Here is an 18,606-nt window from a genome sequence, read left to right on the forward strand (position 1 = left end):
GTATTCTAGAACATCCAGACACTCATGTTCTACATCATCATCATCATCAGGAGTCACATCTGGCAAAAGTGTGGCTGGATTGAGATTCAGACATCTCGCAATAGATACATTATCTGATCCCAGAATAACTTTTTCATATTTCGTTAATCTATTGCTAGACAGGTGTTGTGTTTTACTTCTAGTAAGAAGTGTTTCAACTGAATGAGGTACATATACTTTTACAGGAAACCCCATTATAATTCCTTCACTTTGCTCAAGACTCACACTTGTTGCAGCCACTGCTTTTAAGCAACCTGGCAAAGCCTTAACTACAGGATCAAGGACAGCTGAAAAGTAGGCTATAGGTTTTCTCATGTTTCCATGTTTCTGAATTAGAACTGACAAAGCACAACCTTCTCTTTCACTGCAATACAGTTCAAATTCTTTGTCATAATCTGGCATACCCAGCGCAGGTGCTTCACAAAGACTTTTCTTTAGCTTTTCAAAAGCCTCTAATTCTGTTTTTGTCAAAACAATTGGATCTTTAATGTCTGCTTTTGTTAATCTTTGTAATGGTTTTGCAATAACTGAAAACCCACAAATCCATAGGCGACAATAACCAACCATTCCTAGAAACATTCTGATCTGTCTCTGAGTTGTTGGTGGCTGTATTGCTTGAATCATTTTTATTCTCTCAATCGTCACTTGTCTAATTCCTTTTGCAATCCTGTGACCTAGGTATTTAACCTCTTGCTTGCAAAACTGTAGTTTTGCAGGCGACACTTTATGCCCTTCATCTGCCAAACGATTCAGAAGTGTCATGGTGTCAGTCACACAATTTTCTCTTGTTTTTCCTGCGACAGGAAGGTCATCAATATACTGGACTAATGTTGACTCTCCAGGCAACTTTAGATCTTCCAGGGACTTTTTTAATAACTGATTAAAAATAGATGGACTCTCTGTATACCCTTGAGGGATACGACGTCATGCTAATATTCTATCCTGGAATCGAAATGCAAAAATTTGCTGGCTATCTGGATGTAAAGGAACTGTAAAGAAGGCATTACACAGATCAATGACCGTGTACCATTCTGCTTCATGTGGAATCTGATATAAAATTACTGCTGGATTTGGTACAACTGGACAGCAAGGAACAACTGTTTTATTAATTCTTCTCAGGTCCTGCACTATTCTGTATGTTCCGTTTGGCTTTTTAATACCCATAATCGGTGAATTACATGGGCTGCTCTCAATTTCTTTTAAAACCCCTTGCTTAATGAATTTTTCAATAACAGGAATTACACCTTCAATGGTTTCAAGTTTCATTTTGTACTGAGGAACATTTGGAAAATCTATTCCCTGCCTTACAGTAATTTTAACTGGGTCTACATGTTTCATTAAACCCATTTCATCACCTGTCAAATCCCAACATTTTTGGATTCACTGCTTCTTTCAGTTCTTCTGGTAAATTATTTTTATCAAAAGCAGGAAACATTTTGTTTTCTTCATCAACCATTAACAATGTCAATTTGTACAACCCATTTTCTTCTAAGGTTTGAAGCTCAATACCTTCAAGTGAACAAAATATTTTACAATTCATCTTACACAACAGATCCCGACCTAATAGGTTAACAGGACTGCTGTAACAGACAATAAATCTGTGTTTGTCTTTGTAATTTCCTATTTCTACATCTACAGGATTTGTCAGATTAGTTTTAATATGCTGGTTGGCTACAACAACCACCTGGATTGCATCACCCGAGAGAGGAAGATTTTCAATTTCTACTGACCTTACAGTAGAACGGGTAGCACCAGTGTCCACAAGAAAAGTGATATCTTTATCATTCACCTTACCAATTACAAATGGACCTGACTGATCACTTCTAGAGTGGCTCCAAGTACACACTCTTCTTCCCCCCTCAGGCACCGTCATGAGCAATCCTCTGAATCACTGCTCTAGTTTTCCTTTAATCAAAATTGTTGAGAAACATTTGACACATTTTGCGATCTTTTTACCTGTTCAGCGCCTCAGAAACCTGTTTCCGGATTGTATCTTTGTGTATTCATGCAATTTGGCAAAGGTGGCTGTGGAATTTGGCTTTGCTGAATGAATTGATTCTGCTGCTGATTCACTAACTGTCGCTGTAGCTGTTGCTGCTGACTTATTTAATTTAACTGTCGCTGAAGCTGTTGCTGTTGCTGCTGATTTATCTCATTATGCATCTGTGGATTTAATGATGAACTCTTTAAATTTCTGGGCAGATTTTTACACTCTTGCTTCCAGTATACAATTTCCCCGCAATTAACAGGGTAGCTTTTGTTTCAATTCTTCAATGTTTATATTAAACTTAGGCTTATTTGTAAAATTTCCTTTAAACTTGCCAGTATTCTGGTTCTGCTGAAAATTTTTATTTTCTAATGCTGCTATCTGTTGCTCAGCTACCTTCACTTGTGCCCACATTGCCTTTTCCTTGAGTTTCTTCTGCTTTGCATCTATCTCATCACTGCAATATTTTGCCTTTCTCAGGATGTCATCAACTGAAAGTGCTTGCCAACCTACAATTCCAGTCCTAATCATGTCCCCTATTTCAGGTCTCAGGCCATAAACAAATCTATAAATGAAATGGCTCATGTCACTTTCACTTAATTTCTCATAGCCACTGTATTCTTTAAATACCAGAAGCAATCTTTCATAATAAGAATGTACTGATTCTTTTGGTTCCTGGTTAGTTCTGTCAATTTTAAGCCAATCTACTTCTTTTGCAGGAATGTTGTCTTTCAACCAGACAATTACTTTGTCATAGTAATCCATGACAGTGTCTGAAGGAGCACCTGTTACTCTATGCCTTTGTGGTTCCTCCTTCGGCCAACCCAGAGAAATTTTGCATTCTGTCCAAAAGTCTGACGGGACAACAATGTCAAAGAAACCATCAAGAACAATCCTCAGGACTTTGGAAACTTTAATAAACTTATCTACCTGACAATACCATTCCACTGGCTTTTCTCTGAGTCTAGGAAAATCATTTGTAAATAGTAATATATCCTGTCTTGTCCACGGAACATGAACATAACCTCCACCAGCTATTTCTCTCATTGGAAATTCACCAAAAACTTCTCTCCTGTCCCTCTTTTCTTCTTCTCTCTTTTTTTGTCCAGTTAACTCTCCATTTGCTTAAATCACCTAATCTTTTCAGGAACACAATTAATTATTTTATTTGAGTTATTCTGTCTGTAGTATTAAGATTTTCTATGTCCCTTTCAGAAAAATCCACTCTGTAATGCTTTTGTAATTGTTTCTGACGAGTTAAATCCATTTCCAATTCAGCAGCCACCTCTTCAAATTGTTCATATTTATTCTTGGTTTTCCATTGTTTACTCTAGCATATAAAAGCAATTCATCATCCTGATATTGTTTCAAACAATCAGTACCAATCATGAGAATAATCAATTCCTCTAAATCTGCTTTTAATTTAGCAACATCAAGCTGTCTTGATTCAGGAATTTGTGTTAACTCTGTTCTATTTACTGAGCCAGAATCTGATTCTGCAACTGATGGTGTGACATTTGACAATCCTTGATTTAAAGTTAAAATTGGCATTGTTTTATCTTTATGAATCAAAAACTGGTACAACAGGACCAATTGTAACTGGTACTGTCACTGCTTCCATGCCTTTTGTCAATTGTTGAATTAATTCTCCCTTTGCCTTTAGATAATCTGTTATATTTGGAATATCAGGCAGAGTCCTTTTATCATTCTTCGGAATATTATTTCTAGAATTAGAATTTTCTCTCGGGGATCTTGTTTTACTCCTTGACCTTTCTCTATCAGGTAATCTCATAAATCTGGGTGAATCCTCAACTTCTCTAGGTGCAGAAGGAGAAACACCTGAAAAACTTCTTGGAGTAGAATGTGAACAACCTGGTTGTTGATACGGCGGAGGACTGTTTAACATATCCTCTAAAACTGCATCAAATTCTTGATCTAATTTACCTTTTTCTTGAGAATTCTTTTGACCTGATTCTAAAACCATTTCTAATACCGGATATAATCCTTCCTGCATATCTCCTTTCCTCCAACGACGAACTTTATCCTGATGAGTTTCTTTATATAAACTCCTTGATGTTCCCCAATTTTCTCGCTCAAGCTCTCTCATTTCAATTTCCCATTCAAATAAGACTTCAAATTGAGTGGGTCTGGGTCTTGGTGAAAGAGCCATCATTTTATCTCTTAAGTTTCTTAGAACTTTAACATTAAATGAACCATCCTCCCCTAGTATATTGCATCCAATTTTCAAACCAAAGAACGGTATGATATCCGTATTCTCCTTCCATATATGCTGCGGGTGTTTTATACTTATGAAGCAATTTTCCACCACGCGCTTTAATTTTCTTGTCAGGATTAAATACATTTTTAATTTTCTGAACCCATGAAGGCTTTTTCTCTTCTTTATACCAATAACTCATGTTTTAAAATTAATTCGGAAAGCTTAGAAAAGATCGTAAATAATTTTTCTGTTGTTCCGCTATTCTGACCAATCCGTGCGCGAAACTCACTAACAAGCCAATCAGGTTAAGCTACGTCACCACCTTGCTCAACCAATGAGAAACCAGTTTTCAGAAATGATCAATCAGTTAACAGCTCGATTTGATCACGTGAGCCAATCAGTGCGCTTGCTGTGACGTATGTCAGCCAATCACAGCGCGAACCCTGTGACGTACACTACCGCTGCAGCGAAGCTGCGCGTGTCAGTGTCACTCCGTAATTTACCCCTTCCTTACAAAATATTTTCACAGCGCCATTTTAAACAATTCTTTCCGAAGAGTTTTAGTTAATAACTACATAAAACAAACCATTTGTCCGATTCGCTAACAAAGTAATAGTTTTATCAAACATTCAGAAATTTCACTCACATGAAATAGACAACGCTATTTTCATGAAAACTATTTTTCAGCTTTCATACACTTTCATAAAAAAAGAAACCTATCCATACATACATGAATTCTTCAGTAGGACTTTAACCAACCAATAGAATCCCTGCTACGCCAGTAAGAAAAAGCTATCTTACCCTTCACACAAGTTCGGAAAAAAATCCTACTACTCTTTTCACAACGAGTTTTAAAACGGGCTCCAAGTCCCTATACTCAAAGTTACGATTTCATAGTCAATCCTCACTATTCATGCAAACTGTCATTTCTAAATCCCTAAACTTGTGTTGTACGACCACAACACTTTGTGATATTTCTGTATCACTATTTTGAAACAGAACAAATGAACTGTGTAACTTCACCTGTCACACTACTCTGCCGGCACATAGGCTTTCCACACTGCTGGAAAAACCTAACAACAAACATATAACATCTAGACAAAACTTAACATGTGTTAAACATGTATCCTATGTAATTACCATGTAAAATGTATATTACCATAGTAACCGAACTCTGCTACCAGGAATTTGATCCAGCAGGTCTAAATACATTTTGTCTCATATGTTTAAACTCTACACCACGATACTCACCATTATTTATAAAATTAACACTAGGCCCATTTTTGTATTTTGACCTGCTGAATCATATGACCTAATTAATCACTATAGCTAACACTTTAATTAAGTCACATAAATAGGCAATGGATTAACTAATGGTAACTCAAAGAAATAATCAAGATCTGCTTGTCATTTCAAAATCTATTTTATTAATTTTATTTCAAAGCAAAAGCATTTAAGCATTTCCCTTTTATTAGCAATTTTTATTTCAGCAAATTAATTCATTATAGGCACAACAGATTAGCAAGTTCGAAGAACCAACATCAGCATGAGCAAAAGCTCAAATAGTTAATATTTATTTTCATCAAAAACCTATTTCCCTATTTCCCTAACTTAGCTAAAGGAAACCCCTGTAAGTAAAGAAAAATCTCTAAGTCTTACGCAAAAGGGAAATCTGGCAGCGTCTCTGGAGCACAGGATCGATCGAACAGTGCTCATAGCAAGGAGGCAATTCTTATAGTTTTTTCCTATCTAAAACTAACTAAAAGAATACAAATATTCGAGCAGAACAAGATTTCATTGGTCAACGAATGTCTTCCGATGCGGTCATCCGACTCTCGCATAGCCAGAGTCCCGTTTTTTTCAAAAGTGCCATTGTCTATTAATTTAATGTCACCGGCAGCTTCCGAGGAAAGTTACATTTGACAAATACCAATACTTCCTTCGTCCGCTCAAGTTTTTTCCGCTGTCGAACGACAAGTACGGCCTTGACCATGAAGCAATCTGAACCAAATGTCCTAAGCTTCCACACAGCCTTTGTTTGCAAGCCTTTCTACAAGAAGTAATGTAGAAAAACATTTTCACATTCCAGCGTAGCTGTGCAAGGCCCACTTTGGCTAAGCTTTTCGGACGTCCATTTTAGAAGTAGGCCACAAGCCTTTTTGCGTGAGGGTGAGTCTAGTATGCAAGGAAACACAAGACAATAATTAATTCAAGAAATAATAATTATTCTGTTACCAACCCCTTCTACTAAGATTAACCCATAAGCTATGTTACCTAGTTTTGCATACAAACAAATAAACAAACACAGACACATGAGACAACAATACGAAAACAAATGCACATTTAAAAGAATGCTCATTCTATTATTTTCAAAAACAGCTGCAGTTAATAAATAACAAAACAAGAGACAAAGTAAATATATTATTTGAAGCAAAATGACAAACATGACAAGAGCACAAATGGTTATACCCGCGTGTTGGTGGTGGTGTATACTACTCTAGGTTGAGTCAGTAAACATGCAAATCATGCGACACACATTAGTAAGAATAAAAATCATGAGAGTTTCATTTGTCACAAACTCTTCAGATATAAATCTGACAGTCCACTCCATCAACTGCACTACAGGTATTCTTTAGGAGGGAAATTTCCAGTGCTCCTGTCCCTGCTGAACCATTGTCTGTTTGTAAGAAACATGGTGTTTATGACCTAGCTATCTCGAAAGTGTGCTGGATACTTTGCATTGCAGAAACCTGACCTGTAACTGTTCTGTGCTGGAGGGGAGGCACACAGCAGCTGCCTCTACCAGTATTGTTGGAAGTTTGACATGGGCCCTGGTGCAAATAAGGAAATATCCCATTTGACTGCTGTTTGGGGAGAAAAATACAGCACTCACCAGGGTTCAATGGGCCCCGTGCTCTGAGTTCCAGTGCCACTGCACCAATAGGGGGAGAGGAGAGAGAGGAGTGAAATAGGAGAGATAGAGAGAGAACACCAAGGGGCATATTAAAAAGGGAAACATCGACGTTTTTTCGTCACATAGCGCCGAAAAAGCAGCAATCTTTTTCTCACCCTATTTGCAAGGACACGCTTGTTAGCGCGTTAGCGCGTTAGCTTGTTAGCGCGTGTTTCCTTGCTACTTTGCATGTCATCGATCAATATTGCTAATGATATGCAAAGTGTGCATTTCCTAGCTAAACAACATTTAAATCCTCACTAACATGGCTTCACAATATTAGCAAAACGTGCAGCAAACCTGAGAAGCAATAGAAATAACCGTGCTAACCGTGGTTATCGCAGGTATGCAAGGCCTGTTATTTAAAATGAGTTAGGCATTCTGATAATGGGGGTTGGAGTGCCATGTTAGGTCCACACTCCCCTATCAGCAAGCCTCTTCTTAGCGCTGTGAAATCTTCTCTGGATTTCACGCGCTATTCCTGTTATTCGCCGGAATTACATCGCCTGTTAGCTACACGTTGATAATACATCTCTAACACGGCGATGTAATACAGCGATAATGTGAATCACGCTAAGCGCGATTTGTGATGATTATCACATGTCCTTGATTATATGCCCCAAAGTGTCTGCGCTGTAACTATGCTGTGCATGAGGAAAGGTGCACTGATTCTGTGCTGAAGCATGCTGCACGAACATGGTGGGAGGTCTCCAAAAGGCACATGGCTCAAGAAGTGTAGTGGGGAATCTTTTCCAAGGTGTGTCGTCTATGCAATAAAGGGTTTGGCTTTAAACATGTGAAATAGAATCCAATCCTTCATGCACAGTGTGACCTGATCAGTTTGGGTTTTGTGTTATTGCAACCAGATATATCACCCAAGAGCGAACCAAAACAGGAATGGGAACCAAATGCAAACCTTGCAAAAAATGTTCAAACCAGTTTTGCTTCTTTCTTCCTCGGTCTGACAGCTCTATATTCTCTTTATTTCCTCTTTCTCTCTCTTGAAGCTCCAACTCTGCCTGCTACAAGTAACTCGGGGAAGTTGCAGAAAGCAAAAGGGTGACAGCAGCAGCCCCCCGCTCTAAAACTTGAACCCCAAAGACTTCAGCACACCAAGGAAATGCTTGGGGCAGACAAGGCCTGGAGTGGACATGTTCCTAAAATCAGACCATTTGGCAGTATCAGATAAATGAGTAACATAATGAAAAACGTTGTAAATATTAGATTGGAAATTATTTAAGTTCTGGAAATATGAGACTGGGAATTAAACATCACTACAGTCTGTGAAAGGGCTATTGGTCTTCGGATTGTCTCAGTCACTCCCTTCTCTCCACTTTCCTCTGTAATCTCTCACTCTGACAGGCACACCCTTTTTCCCTACTACCTTTCTGAAAGCTTACAGCTGCATATATCAAACAACACCTCCTTCCTCTTCATCACTATCGTGTCACTCTGCCCTTCTACATGTACTTCCTTGTGCCACCTCCCTTTCGCCATGCCCTCTCTTACTCTCTCTCTCTCTCTCTCTCTCTCTCTCTCACACACACACACACAGGCTCACACACTTTCAGAGACAATGCCCGCGCCTGCAAACGTGGCACTTGCTCTGTTTTTAGTACTGTTCGTTTTTGAACAGCTGTGTATGCATGCTTCAAACACTTTACCATAAAATGGTAATTACGGTTGGCACATATGTGATAATTGCTTTGTGTGCTTTACAGAGACAACAATGACTACATGAGCATGTAGTTTGATCATCTTTACAACCAACTGAGAGGCAGTGGTAGAAGCTTGCATTGCATTCAGCTTCACCCCAAGGGCTCTCCATCATGCCCCATTGTGAGCAAACCATCCCACTCACACCATGACATTAACTAGTAACTTACAGGTGACAGTTCACCATATGTGCTCTACTGAGTAATAGGTTGCCTGAACAAAAAACCTACAGTAACACAACACCTGGAAAATTCAATTACTCTTAGGGAATGCACGATGAAGTTAAACGTGAAATCTAGACAACTGCATCACTGACATGGATTAGCTGACCGGTTTTTAAGTCACTGTTTAGAAGTCGATATCTTTAGTCTATAAAGACATGAATACATGGCCCAGTAGTTACCCGTCTCAAAGTCACTTTTTTTCTTACTTCTGGATGTGAGACCCATTCAGAGCTCTGATTAAGTTGTCTGTGTGAGAGGGAAGGTACACAGTAGCTGCCTGCAAGTAGCTGCCTGCACTGTAACTGTTGAGTTAAGAAAATATGCCCTGTTGTTTCCCATGCTGTTCCTCCTATGTTTCTGAAATGTGTGCCTTACTTGTTTGTGTGTCCCAATTCTGTATGGGAGGAATACATGTACCTATGCTGTCCGAGCTGCATTTATTGTATGAATGTGTATGTGTGTATCTGTGCAGTTTACACTGTTGCATGTGCTGGGCATGTCCTGTCGTACAGGGATGGTGCACTGGTGTTGGATGTTCTGTAACTGCTCTCCCTATGAGGGAACGTTGTACTGCTGGTGCTCGCAATACTTGCATATGTAAAGCAGTGCAGCTTGCACAGCTGCTCCATGATCTGTAACTGTTTGTATGATGTAAATTGTCCCTACGGCCGCACGTACAATACCTGTTGCTCAACTTACTGATGGAGTTGACACTGTTGGACTGGGGTAGAACGAGGCATTTGCTATTTTAATAAGGGTACTTTATAGGTTATTTAAAGAATGGAATATCGTGATTACATTATTTAATGATATTAGCAAAAATGATGGGACCCCCTCAAGACTTGATCAAGTCAGGGAAGGAGGGGAATAGAACAACATGACATAGAGAATAGAGTTCCCTTGCCTACCACATAATTATAGTACAACAATAATTCAAATAATTAATCAAATGTTGGTGACAAAGGCTCAACCATGACTTACAATCTTTCAAAAAATGTATAGTTTATTCCATATCTATAAATATAAATTCCATTAGTTAGCAACAATTCACATTCCTTTGTCAGTTCATCAAATATTACAAAATTTGCAATTTTATAAAGACAAAGCATTTTTTTTATAAAAAGTGAGAACACAGAAAAGCATAGTAAAGTGCAAATAAGTCAAACATATATACCAAATTAAATGGCTACAAGTTGATACATAATTCATTAAACCCCTGGTAAAAGAAGAAAATAGTGCTAACATCTACACACATTCATAACAATCTCCACATTCTCACTCAGACTACACACACTCCCACAACATTTGAAACAAGGAAGTAAAATCATGAATCCAGGTCTCCAAGATTAATGTGAGACCCCGCACTTGGTCGACGCACGTTTCGGCGGCTCAAGTCCACCTTCTTCAGGACCACTTCCAATAAAACAACCCAAATATCCAGGGGATCCCTTTGTAAATTGTTGTTGGAGTTATCTAGGATTTCAGTGGTTACTTCATGCGACACGATTCTTTATTTTCTTTTTAAAAGAATTTTAAAGGAATTTTTGTTCCCAGCTCTGGCAGATAATAGGTGTGTCCACAGGGTCTTATAAATCCATCTTCTACTAAGAATCTTGAGAGGGTACGCCAACCAAACCTTTCAATGTCCTTACTAGAGTGGAACCTCAATCCTGGCGTATCCGTCTCCTGGTAGACTCCAAACGAGGGAGCGCTTTATAAAAATTGCTAATTTTGTAATGTTACATTATTTAATGAGTCTTAGTTGATGAAGTGATTTATATTGTTTGATTTTAATAATGTTATGCCTATTTGTGATGGTTTTAGATAACTATACAATAAACATTAGAATACAACATTAGAATACAATACAATACCTGTTCTAGGTGAGAGAATAAAGCTTGCACTGGTGTTCCAGCTGCTGGAACTGTACTGTGGGAGAATTTCTGCACTGCTGCTTGCACAATGCCTGGTATGTGTGTGAGGGAGTGAAGCCTATACTGTTTCTTAATGAGCTTTCACTATTGTTTGTATGAAGGACATTTTTTACAATTGCTGTGTGCAAAATACTAGTTGCATGTGAGGGTATAATGGAAAACATCCATAACAATGCATGCCTTGCATCACATGCCTTTACAACGCAGTTGTTACAATGACCGTATTGTTACAACGCAAACCATTACATCGCAAGTAGTTTCAATGATTTGCTGTAGGGGATGCACTGGTGTTGGATTTAGAATCCAACACCTTCCCTGATGTTGCACAAACTAGAGTAGGAATAGTAAATTATACTATTCCTAAGTCCTGTGTGCCCCCTACAGCAAGTTGTTGAAATGACTTGCAATGTAATAGTTTGACCTCCGGCACGAGAGGCTTCAGAGGCACGATGTGAGAGCAAAAGGTGGTGGGATATGGTGACATTAATGCTCAATAAAACCAAAAGAAAACTTGAAGAGTGAGATGTATTCTTTGATGAATAATATATATATATATATATATATATATATATATATATATATATATATATATATATATATATATATATATATATATATATATTCACTTTAAAAACCATAGGTTTCAGGCCTTATATAGTTAGGAATTAGCATTTAAAAAACCATTGAAATTGCTCCTATATAGTTAGTTGTACTAACTATATTTCGTGCACCCGCAATCCACTGCTGACAATGTCACATATTACATCATTCATGACATGGTCAGTGGCATCACTGATGACATCACTGATGACATCTCAAATGGCATCACTGATGACATTTCATTTGACATCACTGATGACATCATCCAGTGACTGTGTGTTTCTGTAAAGTTTAAATATGTTTTACATATTGAAGAATGAGTGGATGTACAAGTGTCTGGATGAAGGATTTAGTAGGTGCGTGACTGACTGTATGAGTGAGTGATTAAATGTGTCTTACTAAATGCATGGGTTAGTGACTAAACAGTCTGAATGTGTGCATCAGTATGTCTGTTGTTGTGTAAGGTGCTACATGTGTTGATCAGTAGCTATATGAGTGGCTATATGGGTTATTGATTGGTTGCCCAAGTATTTGAATGGGAGACTGAGTGCGTGTGTGGGTGGCTGGGATGTGTGTGACTCTGTGCATAGATGTGTGAGCAGTTGATTCACTAGGTGTATGAGTTCAAGAGTGCATGTGGAAACAGCTATATGGGCGGTTGACTGTGTGCATGGGTGTGTTGGTGAGTGAATGGATATCTCAGTGCTACATGTGCAAGTAAGTACATATGTAAAACACAGTGCATGTGAGAGTTGGCATATATGGAGCCAGTGAATGTGTGAGTGGCTATATGGATCATTGTGTACTTGTATCAGTGATTGTATAAGAGAGTAAGTATGTGTTAGTATATGTTTGAATAAGTAAGGTGTTGTGTGTATAACTGTATAGTTGGGGAAATGGAAGTCTGATTGATTCTTTGCATGACTGACTAGGTGTGTGAGTAACTCCATGGATGAGTGGCAGTGTGTGAGTGTCTGTATAGGTGTATGAGTGCATATGATAGTGTTGTATTGATGAGTGACTGTATGTATGAGTGATTCTATGGGTGAATGAGTGAATGTGTGTGTAGACCTAGGAGTCAGTGAGTGCGTATGTAGTAACTGGTATTAGTGTGTCAATGGTTTCAAGAATGGTAGTCTGTATTTAACACTGGGTGTATCAAAGGTTATATTAGAGTGTGAGGAGGTGCATCGTATTATCACATGAATGATATCATCAGTGATGTGATCAGTGATGTCAAATGAGATGTGATCAGTGATTTAATTTGAGATGTCATCAGTGATGTCATCAGTGATGTCACTGACCATGTCATGAATGATGTAATATGTGACATCATCAGCAGTGGATTGCGGGTGCGCGAAATATAGTTAGTACAACTAACTATATAGGAGCAATTTCACTGTTTTTTTAAATGCTAATTTCTAACTATATAAGGCCTGAAACCTATGATTTTTTAAGTGAATTTGCAAGGTTTTTAAAATGCTAATTCCTAACTATATAAGTCCTGAAAGCTATGGTATTTTCAATGAATTTGCAAGGTTTTTTAAATGCTAATTCCTAACTATATCAGTCGTGAATCGTATATTTTTTTTCAATAAATTTCAAAGGTTTTGTAAATGCTAATTCTATTAGCGGACAACGTTTATATATATTAATATCCTTCTGGGACCACCTGAGCAGCCATCTTGTTTCTCAGGAGAAGTGAGGCACAAGAGAGCACAAAACAAGAGTGGAAAACGCGAAAAGGGGGCAGGGTTGAGACCCCCTGACCCCCTAGCCCTTCTCAGGGGGTCCCAGAAGGACCACCAAGTGCAAAACATTTTTTTTTTAAATCAAATGGTACGCGCACGGAATGTGTACCCTACGCGTACGGTGCGTGTACCCCGTGATTTTTTATTTTTTTGCCCTTGTGGGTCCTTTTGGGGCCCCCTGAGAAGGGCTAGAGGGTTGGGGGTCTCTACCCTGCCCCCTTTTCGTGTTTTCCACTCTTGTTTTGGGCTCTCTTGTGCCTCAGTTCTCCTGAAAAACAAGATGGTGGCCAACACTTCCTGGTTTGGACAGTTTGGAATGTTGACAGTCGACTGCCAGCCAATTAGAAACTCGCTCGCGCACGTACGCGTACGGTATGCGTACGGTGCGCGTACGGTGAGCGTACGGTGAGCGCATATAGATATATAATTTGATCAAATTCAATTTTCTTAACAACTACTGGAGGGATTTTCACCAAATATAAAAAAGGCACTACTGCATACCTGTCCCTACCATTTTGCCAAGTTTGGTGTAATTCCGTTCAGCCGTTCGGCTGTAGCCATGTCTAAAGATCCCATAGAAAATGTCATTTGCAAAATTTCAAATTCAATTTTCTCAAGAACTACTGGAGGGATTTTCACCAAACATAGCAAAGGCACATCTGCATACCAGGCCCTACCATTTTGCCAAGTTTGGTGTAATTCCATTCAGCCGTTCGGGCTGTAGCAGTGTCTAAAGGTCCCTATGGAAATTAACATGGGAAAAACACGTTTTGGGACCCCCTTTCGGCCCCGGCTTGCCGAATCCCTCTGAAACTTTCAGGGAAGGAGCGGAGCGGAGCTGGCCGAAATTCTTGAAAACTACACTCAGATTCCTCAATCGGCGCCTTCCCAATAGAATGTTGAGCGCATATAGATATATAATTTGCTCAAATTCAATTTTCTCAAGAACTATTGGAGGGATTTACACCAAACATACAAAAGGCACTGCTGCATACCAGTCCCTACCATTTTGCCAAATCTGGTATAATTCCGTTCAGCCGTTCGAGCTGTAGCCTTGTCAGAATGTCCCTATGGAAATGAACATGGGGAAAACACGTTTTGGGACCCCCCTTTTTTCTCGGACCCTGCTTGATGAATCCCCCCGAAACGTTCAGGGAAGGAGCAGAGCACAGCGAGGCAAATTTAAGGAAAATTACAGGCAGATCCCTCAATCGGCGCCAAAGTTATTCCCAATAGAATGTTCGGAATTTCCTATGGTAACTAGGTATATAATGTAACGCAATTATAAAAAATTATATTTTACATTGTATTTATTTATTTTATATATATATACTTTTTTCTTTTTACATTGAAACATAAAAATCAATTAATTCAAATCCAAAATATTAAATAAATTACTAAACAAAGAAAATGTAAAACAACATGAAAAAAATATATATATATATATAAACAAATACTATAAAAATAACATTACAAAGAAATATGAATTATAAATATCTTTTATTAATATGGGACACTGGGAATAATAGATATACTATTCCGACTCCCATTTATGCAACAATAGAAAAATTTGGTCTTTTAAGGGGTTATTTATACCTCTCCAACTCCAAACAGCGCGACATTAGGGAAAGTACTGGTCTTCAGAGGGGTTAAATGATCTATTTGCACTCCAGTCTGTACAACAGTGTGGAAAGCGTTGAACTTTGGAGGGGTTAAATGTACCGTTCCCACTCCAGTCTGTGCAACAGTAGGGAAACATTGAACGTTATAGGAGTTACATTTACCATTCCCACTCCTGTTTGTGCAACGGTAGGGAAAGCATTGGGACTTCGTAGAGGGTAAATGTACTATTCACACTCAAGTCTGTGCAACAGTAGAGAAAGCACCGGACTTCAGAGGGGTTAAATTTACTATTCACACTCCAGTCTGTGCAACAGTAGGGAAAGCGCTGGATTTCGGAGGGGTAAGATTTATTATTCCCACTCCAGTCTGTACAACAGTGGGGAAAGCGTTGGAATTCAGAGGGGTTAATTTTACTATTCCCACTCCAGTTTGTACAACAGTAGGGAAAGCGTTGGACTTCGGAAAGGTAAGATTTACTATTCCCACTTCAGTCTGTGCAATACTAGGCAAAGCGCTGGACTTCAGAGGGGTAAGATTTTCTTTTCCCACTCCAGTCTGTGCAACAGTAAGGAAAGCTTTGCTCTTTCGAAGGAGTAGGATTTACTATTCCCACTCATCTGTGCAACAGTAGGGAATGTGTTGAACTTTAAAGGGGTTATATTTACTATTCCCACCCCAGTCTGTGAATCAGTAGGGAAAGCAATAGACTTCGGAGGGGTAATATTTACTATTCCATCTCCAGTCTGTGCAAAAGTAAGCAAAGGGTTGGACTTCAGAGGGGTTACATTCACTATATTGTTATTTAATAACAATTATACAAACAATAGTAAGTCATAAAATGAATATGTGAACTAAAACACATTAGAATAATTAAAAAACAATATTGATTACAACTATATTATTGAAAATGATATTTAACAACAACAATATTCTTATTACTTACCTGAGAAAACAATATTCTTGACAACAATATTTCTGCATCATAATATTTTTATAAACACAAGGAGATGATGAAGGGAGCGCTGAAACTTACCCCCAGTCACTGATCTGGGTTGAATCCATCATCGTTCTTTAGCTCACTTTGCCAGCCCAGTTCAATCCCAGCCATATGCAAATCAGTCTTGACCCTGTTCGTCATGGGAATAGTCCAGCCCAAATTGCCAAGCCAGGTCTTCACTGGAACGGAAACAAGCATCCTGGCACCAATTTCGGGTTAATACCCCTCATCAGACTGAAGAACCGGGTTTTTAGAACCCAGCGGGACCAGGGACACGCCCAAAGTCTTCGAGTTCACCTGTCTTGGCAAACAGAGACACGGAATACTTCTAGGTGGCGTCAGAGATCAAATTTATTAGCTGCAGCTAGTAACAGTAATCTCAGCAATACAACACGGTGTACAACTCAAGAAACTGTTCAATTTTGTAGAGCAAGACATCAGTATTTATACACAATATTCACATTACAAATGGACACCCACTGCAGCAAATTCTGACCAATAAAAGCACATTTCTATACATTATCACATTCCAAAAGACTCACTTTACATTGTACCAACCCCACAAGTTAATTATTAGGATGTCCCAAATTCAATCTCCACAAGCCGGACAAACCCATATTTGAAAGCACAATGCATATAACGAAGGAACATAAAAGGGAAACAATGATAGATAACGAGCAAGATAAGGCATGTGTAGAAAAGCTAAAACTTAACGATGTCCTGAACTTTGACTTGCAATCTCAGATAAGGATCAACTAAGTAAATTGGCCTCACAAAGGGTCAGTTTCAGATAAAGAGGTCAGTTCCTTACAATGCACCTTAGAGTCAAGAAAAGGTTTAGTTAATAAGTGCATGAACAAAGAAGCCCATGCAACTTCGTTTGTCTAGTTACCTCCATGGGCCTACGTGATGGCAATACCAAAATGGAGGCACGAACAAAATGGAAGCCATATTCGAGACAAAGTCTCTGAATACGTAATGAACTCGCTAGTTAACATGACGAATTCACTCCATATTAGCCATACTTGCTAAATACGGTACGACATCACCAAAATTGTGACGGAACCATAACATCACAGGACAAGGCAGATTTTAAAGAACCTCAGACCCTCCTTTTGCCATTACGTAGGCAATAACCTAAACTCACGTCAATCTGAATCTAAGTCTATGTCTATTCTCATCAGATCATCAAGGTGTTGCTGTAATATCATCCTATTCTCCTTAACTTCTCTCGAGACAGGTCTCACACAGATCGTAGCACAAAGACTACAAATGGCGAGACCACACTGGATGCATAAGCAGCACGAGAAAAGATTAGCTAACGCTATACCAAGGAACATCAGAACCTTCTATCCCCATTTGGACAAATATTCCCAAATCCACCCTGTCAATGACCAGTCCCCTTCGTCTACATGTATAGACTCAGGGGACTTACGGAACCTAAAGATGGCTTGGTACACTGTCGGGGCATTATCTGGTATGAAAATGCAGCAACTAGATCTGATCAATTTACATACCCCACCTCTATCTGCAAGTATGATGTCTAAAACCATATTTTGTAACATCATAAAACGATCCACCTGAAGCTCCGCTGTAATATTGCTTAGGGCACCAGCAGTCTCATTAATAGTGGCCTCGACCGCTCTCGTAAGCTGAAGAATATTCCTGCTATTGGCCATAGGACCCCAAAAGGGCACGAAACCCTTAAAGAAGTCTCCAGCTTCTTGTGCGACAGTATCTTCCGCATCGATGATACCTCACCATATCTTGTCTTGTGGTAATCGAAAACAGCAGTGTATGTAGGGGGAAGTAAAAATGCCACGTAACATGTGCCTGAAAAATTAGATGGCAACCATGTATATGCTCTATCATAACAAACAAAATACGTGCCTTTAGCTGGCACGAACGAAGGAGATTTCTGGGACGTATAAACGTATGTGTGAACACACACACTCTTACCAAGCTGAGCTCTCTGATTCTGACCATTACCTTGCAAACAAAGATGACCTTGGTGGGGTACAATCCAAATAGGAGGAAACCTTCGCTGTCTTTCTTTCTCCGTCAAGCTAACACTATATGTCGTCTTATTCCAACCGACATATGCTCGTACCTCATCTTTAGGGATAGCGTTATACGCATCGATATCTCTTATCATATCAACTATTCCCCGTATCAAGGCATTATTACTCGCATTGTCTTTGACAGAACGTACAGAAGAGGCTTCATTCGCATAGATAAACATTGATTGGAGTGCCCAAACTGACCCATTAGGCGAAAAAGGCAAAACTAAATATGGCATTCCCTTATCTGTAGTATGTGGCATAAGACCACACACCCAACAATTTGTGGTATTTATGACTAGCTGATGCTGATGCAACATCTGTATAAACTAATTGTTCACAAATTCTGATCTTCGTGTCTGTTCATGTTCAGGTAACGTATGAAACTCATGTGGAGAAGCAGTAAAAAAAGAAAGAGTAGGTTGGGAGGTAGATGTAAGCTGCAATTGTGTGACATAGAAAATCCAACCCACACAAGCGTAATATTCACAAGCATAAGGAAAC

Source organism: Lissotriton vulgaris, chromosome 4_1 (assembly GCF_964263255.1).
Source record: "Lissotriton vulgaris chromosome 4_1, aLisVul1.2, whole genome shotgun sequence".
Lineage (NCBI taxonomy): Eukaryota > Metazoa > Chordata > Amphibia > Caudata > Salamandridae > Lissotriton > Lissotriton vulgaris.